We start from the raw sequence: 9,715 nt of genomic DNA, 5'->3' as shown, positions 1-9,715 counted from the left end.
TTAAGAATGCCTCCACGCGGGCTCACGATTTATCTAAGAATTTAAAAACAAGCCTCCACGCGGGCCGACAATTTAACTAAGGGATTGAGTAAAGAAAGTCTCACAAAGGTCCTTTAGCACTTCAACTCCAAATTTATAGCTTAGCTTAGCAATTTTTTAAAATTTTTAGCATTTTTCCTTACTTGCTTAGCTCCTTTGCTTGAATGCTCCTTTGCTTGAATGCTCCTTTGCTTGCCTCCTAACTCAATGCTCCTTGTCAAAGATGAACAAACACAATAAGTAATCAAAAGAAAAATAAAAATAAAATAAAGACACGGTCAAAAGAGTACTAATTTCTAATGAATTCCACAAATACGACATTGCCTAATCCCCGGCAATGGCGCCAAAAACTTGGTGGGTGTTGTCGTCGCACTACACCATAAGCTTAAGAGTGTGCATTAAAGCGAGAGCCAAGTTTTACATTTATAAAAGCCACTACTACCTTCACTAAAAATATAGTTAGGGCAAATAGGGATCGTCCCAAGGGATTGGAGTCGAATTTGGTTGTGGAATCACAATTAGGGTTAGTAGGTCGAGTGATCAAACAAATAGTTGGTTGGTTGATTAAACTAGAGAGCAAATTAAACTAAATAATTGAATGCAATAAAGAGTAAGTAAGAGAGAGAGATCTTGGGGTTTAGAGGTTACCACCAAACAATATTTTTCTACACCCTTAACAAGTGACTAATGAGGGAAATGTGTGTTGCAATATTGACGTGTGTGTCTGTTTGGTTTATTTAATTAGCAAGGATGACCAATTAAGTATATATTTTCTAAGCAACATGTGAAACGCACAATATATCTAGCAAGTCATTAAACCTTTCATTACGCTCACAAGCCAAATACACCACAAGTTTAGAGACATATGCTACTTGCATTCAAAAGTATGAAACATCAAACAACAAGCATAGATTGTCCTCCCATCTAACAACTATACTATCACTACACTACAATTAAGTTAATGACATGAAATTTAACTAATTAAGCTAAGGGAGAGGCACAATCCATCAAGCAATGAGCATGGACCATCAAAAAAATTACAAGAGCATTCCATTAAGCACTATGTCTTGACAATCTCTAGATCTATGGCATTAATACACATAGACATGCATCAATAACACAAGAAATAGAGACAAACACATGAACATCTATTCTAGCACACATAGACATATGGATAGAATGAAATGATCAATTGGAAGCATTAAACCACATAAATCATTGAATAAACAAGATCTATATATATATAAGTGCCAAAACATGTATTACAACATTAATCCCTCAATAATACACAAAATTAAGATGTAGAAAGCATGTTTGGGGCTAACTCTATCCCCAAGAGGATGTCTAGCCACTTATGGTAATGCTTCTCCAACCCTCAAGGGCAAACTCCATGGAAGAAATCTACTCCTTGGTTGATGAAGAGCTCCCAAGCTTGTGTCTCTAGCCTTCTCCTCCTTTCTTCCTCCCTAAGAATAGCCGCTATTATGATAGATCAATCTCCCTCAAAAAGTGTATCATATTCTATATATAGGTAGGTCAAGTGACACACAAAATGAGCTGAGGTCATGCACAAAATATTCCCCAATGATTGGATAAGGACAGCTTTCAATGAGCTGGAAATTTAACTTTTTCGCACTGGAGGAAGTTCGATCGATCGAACCTTGGACTTGGATCGATCGAACAGGCTGAGATCTATCGAACTGAAGTTGGATCGATCCTCAATGGCGGCGCCTTTTTGGATAAAAACAAATCTGAGATATTTCGAAGATATTTTTGGGAGAAGGACAAAAGTGGTTGGTAGGGTGGTACAACTAGATAAGATCAATCATTTGGATAAGGACAAGGTAGTTTGATCGATCGAAGAATGATGTTGGATCGATCGAACTTTTGAGATCTCTGAAAATGTCATCATGGCTCTGATCCATCTTGAAGTGCTAAGATCGATCATGTTGGATCGATCGAACTTTGATCTGAGATCGATCATAGATGTTGAATTCCACCTTTTGCTTCCTTTTGCTTCCACTTGGCTCCCTTATTTGATTCATCCCAGAATTGCTTCATTTCTACTTTTATTTTGCTGAGTTAGCTTATTTTCGGGATAAGTGCCTGAAAATAGAAATAACACGAAATCAATCTAAAACGGTAAAGTAAGATAGATAAAGGTATTAGAATACCTAAGCTAAAGGGGTTTAAATACGCATTTTTCAACGCTCATCATTAGGATTCTAAATTATGTTTTGGGACTGTAATTATGATGCATTTGGACTAGACGGTATGTGGTTGATGTACCAAGTAATGAACTGTGTTGGGGTATAATGAATGGATGCACAAAATGTTGGAATGTGGTATATTGCTGTGTTTTGGGACAGGGTAAATAAATTTTAAGGTCCAAGTGAGGCCATTGTATTCTTATATTTTTGCAGCACGTCGTAGTAGGACTTTTTCAGCAGAGGTCATACCAAAATTTTGGGTCATTACAAAGGGGTTTTATGCTATACACCTAATTGCATTAATTTAGCTAAATTATTCAAACTTTTTCTTGAATTATAATATTTGAACTTTTTTTTTTGTTTCATGCAATGCTATACTTTTGATTAAAAAAAAAAAAATCATCAAAACAATAATTAATAAATAAATTCATAGATATGAGTATGATTACAAATAAGTTCAAATCTTATATATTTTACTCATATTATATATTATATATACCTTTAATGTCCCAGATTTTTCTGAATTTTTCTTTTATTTATTTTCTGTGCCACATTTTGCGTGTCACGTGGGTTTCGAAGGTCGTTCGGGACATTTTCATGAGTTCGGGAGTTTTGGGAATGCATTTCATTTATTTTATACATGTTAGAATTTACGGAATGGATTTTAGAATTTTTCAGAGTCGAGACCGACTTTTGTGCATGAGAATTCTTCATGATTTTTCATTTCTAGTTACTAGAATGAGACACATGCAATGCACTTAAATAAAATAAATAAGCATTATGAGATTTTTTATTTTTTAAATAATTATGATATATAACATTCAAAATTTAGTAAAAAAAGAAAATGAAACTCTCTTTATCACTTCAAAGGAAAAAAAAATGTTATATATATATATATATATATATATATATATATATATATATATATATTATTGTAACGACCCGAACCCGAGGTCGTCTAAGGGCACTATGGTAAATTCTAAGGTTAATACATAATATATGTGACATCCCAAGGCTTATACAAAACAAATGAGATCATAAATACAAAAGATGATAAAACAGTCCACTAACCCATTCAAACCTATGGAGGAACGTCATCCGCCACTTCCTTCCTGTGACCTGAAAAATGTAATAATATGATGGGGTGAGCTCAACAGCTCAGGAGGTCATGCCTAAAACACCGATTTTGGACTCCCTTGAGCTAACAACCAAAGAACGGGAAAAAAGATGTCGGATCATACATGGGGAATTATCAAAATCATAATCCACGTCATTCAATTTTAAAAAAATTATCATCACATAATCAGTCATAATCATAGGTGCCAAAATGCTATGAAATGCAATGCATTGCGTAACCATCCCGAGCTTGTGATGTGTGGATATGATGTGATGGCATGTGAGTAGAATGGGTGTGGCGTGTGGTTGCATTGGACATTTCATACATTGCATTGTATGTGGATGGTAATAATAATTAATTGAGAATGGATGTGTTGCATGTGAATCCCTCGCATGGTCCCTTGCTCCTTCTTCCTATTCATTGTATATAAGACATGTGATTACTTACTTTGTTTGAGGAGATGTCTCACTTAGGCGATCTCTACTCAGCCGTTGTATTCACTTCTCTACATTTTTCAGATTATGGGGAAGAGTTGGTGGATGTTGATCCTCCACATGCATAGACGGGATTTTGTACTATTATGTTTATTTTGAAAAGTTTTAAACAATTTTATGTAATTGTTTTATAGTCATGACTTGACTATATAATGGAATGGAATTATATGGGCATATGTGAAGCATGAAGGATGATTAGGTGACTTCTTATCCTTTTGTATCATTTTATAGTTGAACCTTATACCAGCTTGTTATACATGTTTTGGACCATTTATGGATGTTGTCGAGACATATTTACACAATAGTTGAGCTCACAAATGAGTCCGATTGTATAACATGCCATAGATGCCTTATGTTTTCATATTCAGCAGCATTTCAAGGCCTATCGGCCGGCTGAGGATGCATGCCAGCCGACCAACAGTGCATTTTATGCGCAGACATAGACTTGGGTTCTTAGATTAGTCGTTTCGTCCAACTAACCAGCATTATCAGCTGACAGACCCTTCTCTTTCAGCCGACTGACACAGAACTGTCAGCCAGCTAAGAACCCTTTTTGGGAGAAGCCGAGACCATAGAACTTTTAGCATCGTTTCAGCCGGCTAACACAGGTCTGTCAACCGACTGATCACCCCTGTCCAATTACCATTTCACCTATCTCCAGTCTTTGAAATTGAGATGACTTATAGACTTTAAAATAAATGTAAATTAATTTTGTTTCCAAATTGGAAATAAGTGGAATGCACTGGATGACCTCAGGTTCGGGTAAGAACTCGGTTAGTGATTCGAACCCCCAGGTTTGGGTCATTACAAATATCATGGTGTGGACACTTTCTTAGAAGATCATTGTATCTCTCCCAAGAATCATGAAGTTGTTCACCCGGGATTTGGTGGACTACATGATTTGTCTTCTCATTTGTGTGGTCTTACCCACAGTGTAGTACTTTTTCAAAAACTTTTGTTGCAACTTATCCCATGTGCCTATGAAATTATTTAATAGGGAGTGCAACCAAGTTCTTGCTTTCTCCTTGAGAGAGAATTGGAAGAGTGTCATCCTAAAAGCATCATCAGAGAGAGTGGACAACTTAGTAGTTGAACACAATTCGAGAAACTCATCTAAGTGCTTATAGGGATCTTCAGTAGCAAACCCATGTAATGAAGGGAGCATTTGGATCATAGAAGGCTTGATCTCAAAGTGGGTTGCATTAGTGTCTGGGAATTGGAATCATGAGGGGGAAGTGTATGAAGTGGGAATGTAATGGTCCCTCAGTGTTGTGGGAGCAGCAGCAGGTGGTACTGCTACTCTCGGTGCATTTTCGCCTTCAATGTTAGCCATGTCTGATTTAGAGGATTCTCCTAACAAGTTAGAATTCTTTTTAGGTTTATTAATTCGCCTAAGAGTTCTCTCTATTTTAGGGTCGTATTCAAGTGATGGATATGACAAGGAACGGCGACCCAACATGCACTATATTCCAATGGTGAAAACAGTAACAAAAATAAAATTTCCCAGTAAAGAAATAAACTAGCAAGAACTCACAAAGGTCTTGAAACCGCAGCTTCCGTTCCTTAAGCGTCGTTGTCACGACCTGAAAATTCTAATAAAATCCTCAATTTATACAAAATCAGGTACATTAAAATACACCCAGGATTAAAAAAAAAATGTCCTCTTTTATACAAAGTCAATTTCCTTAAATATACACAAAAAAATCTCCAAATAAATAAATAAAATCCTGTAACACCGACTCTTTAGCCTAAGCTTGAATCTAGCAATCCCCATTCATCTTCAGTACTTGAAACTGGAGGGTGGTGAGACTGAAAGTCCCAATAGGAAAAACCATAATAAGAATTTCATGGAGGTTTAATAAAACAACTTCACAAAATATACATAATCATGTGAGTATATAAACAAAATAAATATATATTTATTCAAAACATTTAATAAAAACCATTGAAACAAAATCACTCCAAGCCATTCAAGATATAGAGAACCCTACACTGAAAAAGAATTTTCTTTACTGGATCAACAAAGCCAGCTCCAAACCTCCTTTGCAACCCTCGGCTCCTCACTGTTCTCGAACATTCTCTGTCTTTCAACTTTGCTCTCTTTCTTTCAATACCCATCAGTGCACAAAACACACACTAAAATAAGCAATTTCACCGAAATCAGCCAACAACCCCATGTGCAAAAAGCTAAGCAAAGACCAAGTGGGTCCCAAATCATTACAACTTTTCCTTCTCTCGTCAACCTGCTCCCTCTACTTCTTATCCCTCTTTGTCAACAACCTCAGCCCACCACACAGAACAATTACACCTTGCAACAAAATAATTGAACCCATTTCTCTCTCCTTCTCATCACCACACAATCCTACTTTCAGCTTACCAAACAAACAAAACCCACGTGCAGAAATCAAGCCCAAGTCAAAAAGTGGTCTACCAAAATCTTATCATTTCATATACCATGTGAAGGCAAAACAATTTTGCCCAAAAGTCAAGCCTAAATAATAACATTGTGGGCCCCGCAAGTACACACCACCATTATTAAAATTTTCTCTCTCTTCCCACTTCGGCCACCTACTCACATCTCCTCATCTCTAATTTCCACCACACCTTCTCTTTCTTTCCACTTCACAACATACACAAAAAAATATATATATATATATATAAATTTACAAAAATAAAGCCGCATAAAAAATTTTGTGGGACACACACTATCACCATCACAATAGTTTTCTCCATTTCCACTCAGCAGCCACCCATTTGCTTCTCTCTTCTGCAAACAAAATCACATATACATATATGATATATATACATATATATATAAATGAAACAAAAACAAAATCCAACCCCATTAAACATCATTTTGGTGGGACCCGCCAACCATTACCACTTCTTTTTCCTTTTCCCATTCAGCTACAGCATCACCATTTGATGCCAAAAAAAAAAAAAAACCCTGTACAAAACTCCCCTAACTTAATAAATAAATAATTAAATAAAATTAATTTATTAAAATTAACACTAAACAATAAAATATTAATATCCCAAAATCACTAATAAAAATAATAATTAATCAACCTGGGCTAAAAATCATAAAATTTAAAATCTTAAAAATCCGGGTTATCACAGTCGTCGTCCTCGCTGCTAGATTCATGCACTTGAAAAGAAAAAGAATTTAGGTGTCAGAAAGTCCTAAAATTATAAAATAAAGTAGAACTAATCTCGAACTCAATATAACCATTACACAGTCCCCGGCAACAGCGCTAAAAATTAATATGTTAGAATTTATACCACTCGCAATAGTACGAATCCTTTATAGGATAAGGCTACTTAGAGGGGTCGAACCCCAGTGACTATGGTGGTTTTATCAAGTTTTCAATTACTTACTATTTTAATTTAGGACAAATATTTGTTTGTTGTGTTGTGATTCAATAGCATAAATAAAAATTAAACTAAGTAAAAGGATTGAGATCAGAGATAGAAGATCTTAGGGATTGACTTCACCACGAACCTCATACTATGGTCAACTGTTCAACCTTGGGATTTCAATATCATGTATAACTCAGAATTAAACTCAATAACATTCGTTTAATTCAATTTAAAGAAAGATGAATCATGAATTTCAGTTAATAATAATTTATCTTCGATTAGCACGAATTATCTAGCTACCTACTTCTAACTAATGTTTTAGTATAACCCGTCTTCCCTAAATATAGATTTTGAAACATTCATTCATAAAAAACATTTGAATACCATTGTATGATCTCTATTCTTATTATCTGAGAAACCCCTTAGCCGCCAATCTCACACAATAAGAATAGATTGAATTCGATTTTAGAAGAATCAAATCTAAGACAATGTATTAATTTCTCAAAAACTAATTTATTTAATTTAAAATCATAATTACTTAGAAGATCTAAGTTAATTGGTCAAAATCATGCCATCAACTATACATTAACAATTAAAATCCCAAAGTATAGAACAATCAAACCATAGTAATCAAATTCGAATTACATCAATGCCCTAAGAGAGGAATTAGCTACTCATGATGATGGAAGATATCATCTGTGTTGTTGTAAACTTTATCATCATGGACTGCAGTTTTCTTCTGAGGATCTTCACCTTCAATGCTTAAGAGAATCTTGAGAAACCCTAAAAGCCGCCACTAGATTTAAAGAGTAAAACTAGCTAGAATTAACGAAAGAGTTTTTCTATGGCTTTGTACATCGTTTATAGAAGTAACTGACTTCTATCAATGATTGGATGGGCAATTAGGTCTTCTGGGGTCATCTGGGGCCCGTCTAGGACTAAGTGGGACTTAATTATAATTAATCCCGCAATTAAAAATTATGACTGAAGAGGAAAGGCTCGAGCAGAGAATCTTCTGCTCGAGCTTTTTAGCTGGTGCTCAGGAATTCTATACTTAGCCAATTTTCTTCACTTTATTTCCGAAGCGTCTTTTTCATCAACACTTAAAAAATCTTTGGACTTCTTCTTCAAGGTGCTCAATCACCTTGGCTAAAGTGCTTGAGCCTTTTGCATTCTGCTCAAGCTTTTTGGATAGTGCTCGAGCATTTTGAATTCTGCTCAAGCTCTGGCAACTTGGAACTTCCGAACCGTCTTTTTATCTTCCAAGGGAGTTTATGCACTTTGGAAAAGGCTCGAGCACCTTGGACTTCTGCACGAGCAGGAAAATCTCTGCTCGAGTATTTTTGCCTTGGTGTCTTTTCTTGCTTTAATCCACTTTGTGCTCGAGCTAGGAAACTTGTGCTTGAGATTTTGCACTTAAAGTTTTCCAAAATCACCTTTTTGACTCCAAATTTGCTTCAGATGATCGAGAACAACTCCATAAGCCTTGATATCAGTCTTTAAGTCCCTAGAATCCTGATTTTATCATTTTCTTTGAAGTACCTACAAAAGTAAATAAACTAAAATCGGTCTAAAACTGGATAAAAGTATCACCTAGTGTCTTAACATACGCACGTTTAGGGACTCGAATATGCATTATTCAGCGTTCATCACCATCTAACCGGTTAGATTCCCCATCTAACCGATAACATGGCCTTGGCAGTAGTATTGTAAGTGATTAGTCATTTATCTGTGTGTACAGATCCCCGAAGTATGCGCATAGATGAGCAAGTGTGCGTACAGATGAGGCAAGTGTGCTTACAAATTGGGTTTTGGTTTTCTTTACACAGCCACTGGAATGTCATATTAGGATGACCAAAGTGTGCGCATAAATGATCATTTATGCGTATAGATCCACCACATGTGCACACAGATGATCTAATATTCACTGTTTGATCCCAACTTTCTGTATAATTACATATTTGACTCCAGATTTCAACCAAAGTACAGAATGACCTTAGAAAATGACAGAATTACCCCTGAAGGTATGAATGTTATATTTTTACTAGTAAATGACTATTTGCCCCTGAGGGCTTTTATATCACTATTTGGCTATGGTAAAGGACTATTTTACCCTTTTGGATCCTATGTTATTAATTGACCACGTAAAAGAACCATTATACCCTTGTGAAACCTAAGAGCATTAGAATGATGTGAAACAACCACAAGGCCCCCGGATCTCACTTGAATTATTGGATGACATTAGTAAATGACGGTTTTACCCTTAGTGGACCTTAAAGTATTAAATTAATATGAAATGACCATAGTACCCTTGTGTCACCTCGGGTCCGGGTAAGGACCCGGTTAACGATCCGGATTCCCGGATTTGGGTCGTTACAATAAGATTGCAACTAGTCAGAGATTATGTAAAACATTCCTAAATCAATAGAACTCTACCCAACCCAATAAGAATTTGAGACATAATAAACAATAGAACTTCCTCTACATTTCTGATG

The 9,715-nt window shown here is 35.7% G+C and overlaps 1 long non-coding RNA gene across 2 annotated transcripts; it reads right to left on the bottom strand.

Annotated features, from left to right (window-relative positions):
- Positions 1–1,294: 1,294 nt before the first annotated feature.
- Positions 1,295–5,963, bottom strand: LOC132268635 (uncharacterized). Of its 2 annotated transcripts, XR_009469324.1 has the most exons (4): positions 5,852–5,963; positions 5,395–5,669; positions 3,321–3,368; positions 1,295–2,145 (listed from the first exon to the last, which is right to left on the bottom strand). It is a non-coding gene; the product is annotated as an uncharacterized LOC132268635 (long non-coding RNA). The 2 variants fall into 2 exon arrangements; XR_009469323.1 differs by having other exon boundaries at positions 5,395–5,963.
- Positions 5,964–9,715: the final 3,752 nt, after the last annotated feature.

Source organism: Cornus florida, unplaced genomic scaffold (assembly GCF_030987335.1).
Source record: "Cornus florida cultivar Cherokee Brave unplaced genomic scaffold, ASM3098733v1 CherokeeBrave_3.0.0_Hap2_Chr08, whole genome shotgun sequence".
NCBI lineage: Eukaryota > Viridiplantae > Streptophyta > Magnoliopsida > Cornales > Cornaceae > Cornus > Cornus florida.
The sequence above is the reverse complement of the archived record's forward strand: the minus strand, read 5'-3'. Positions and strand labels throughout refer to the sequence as shown.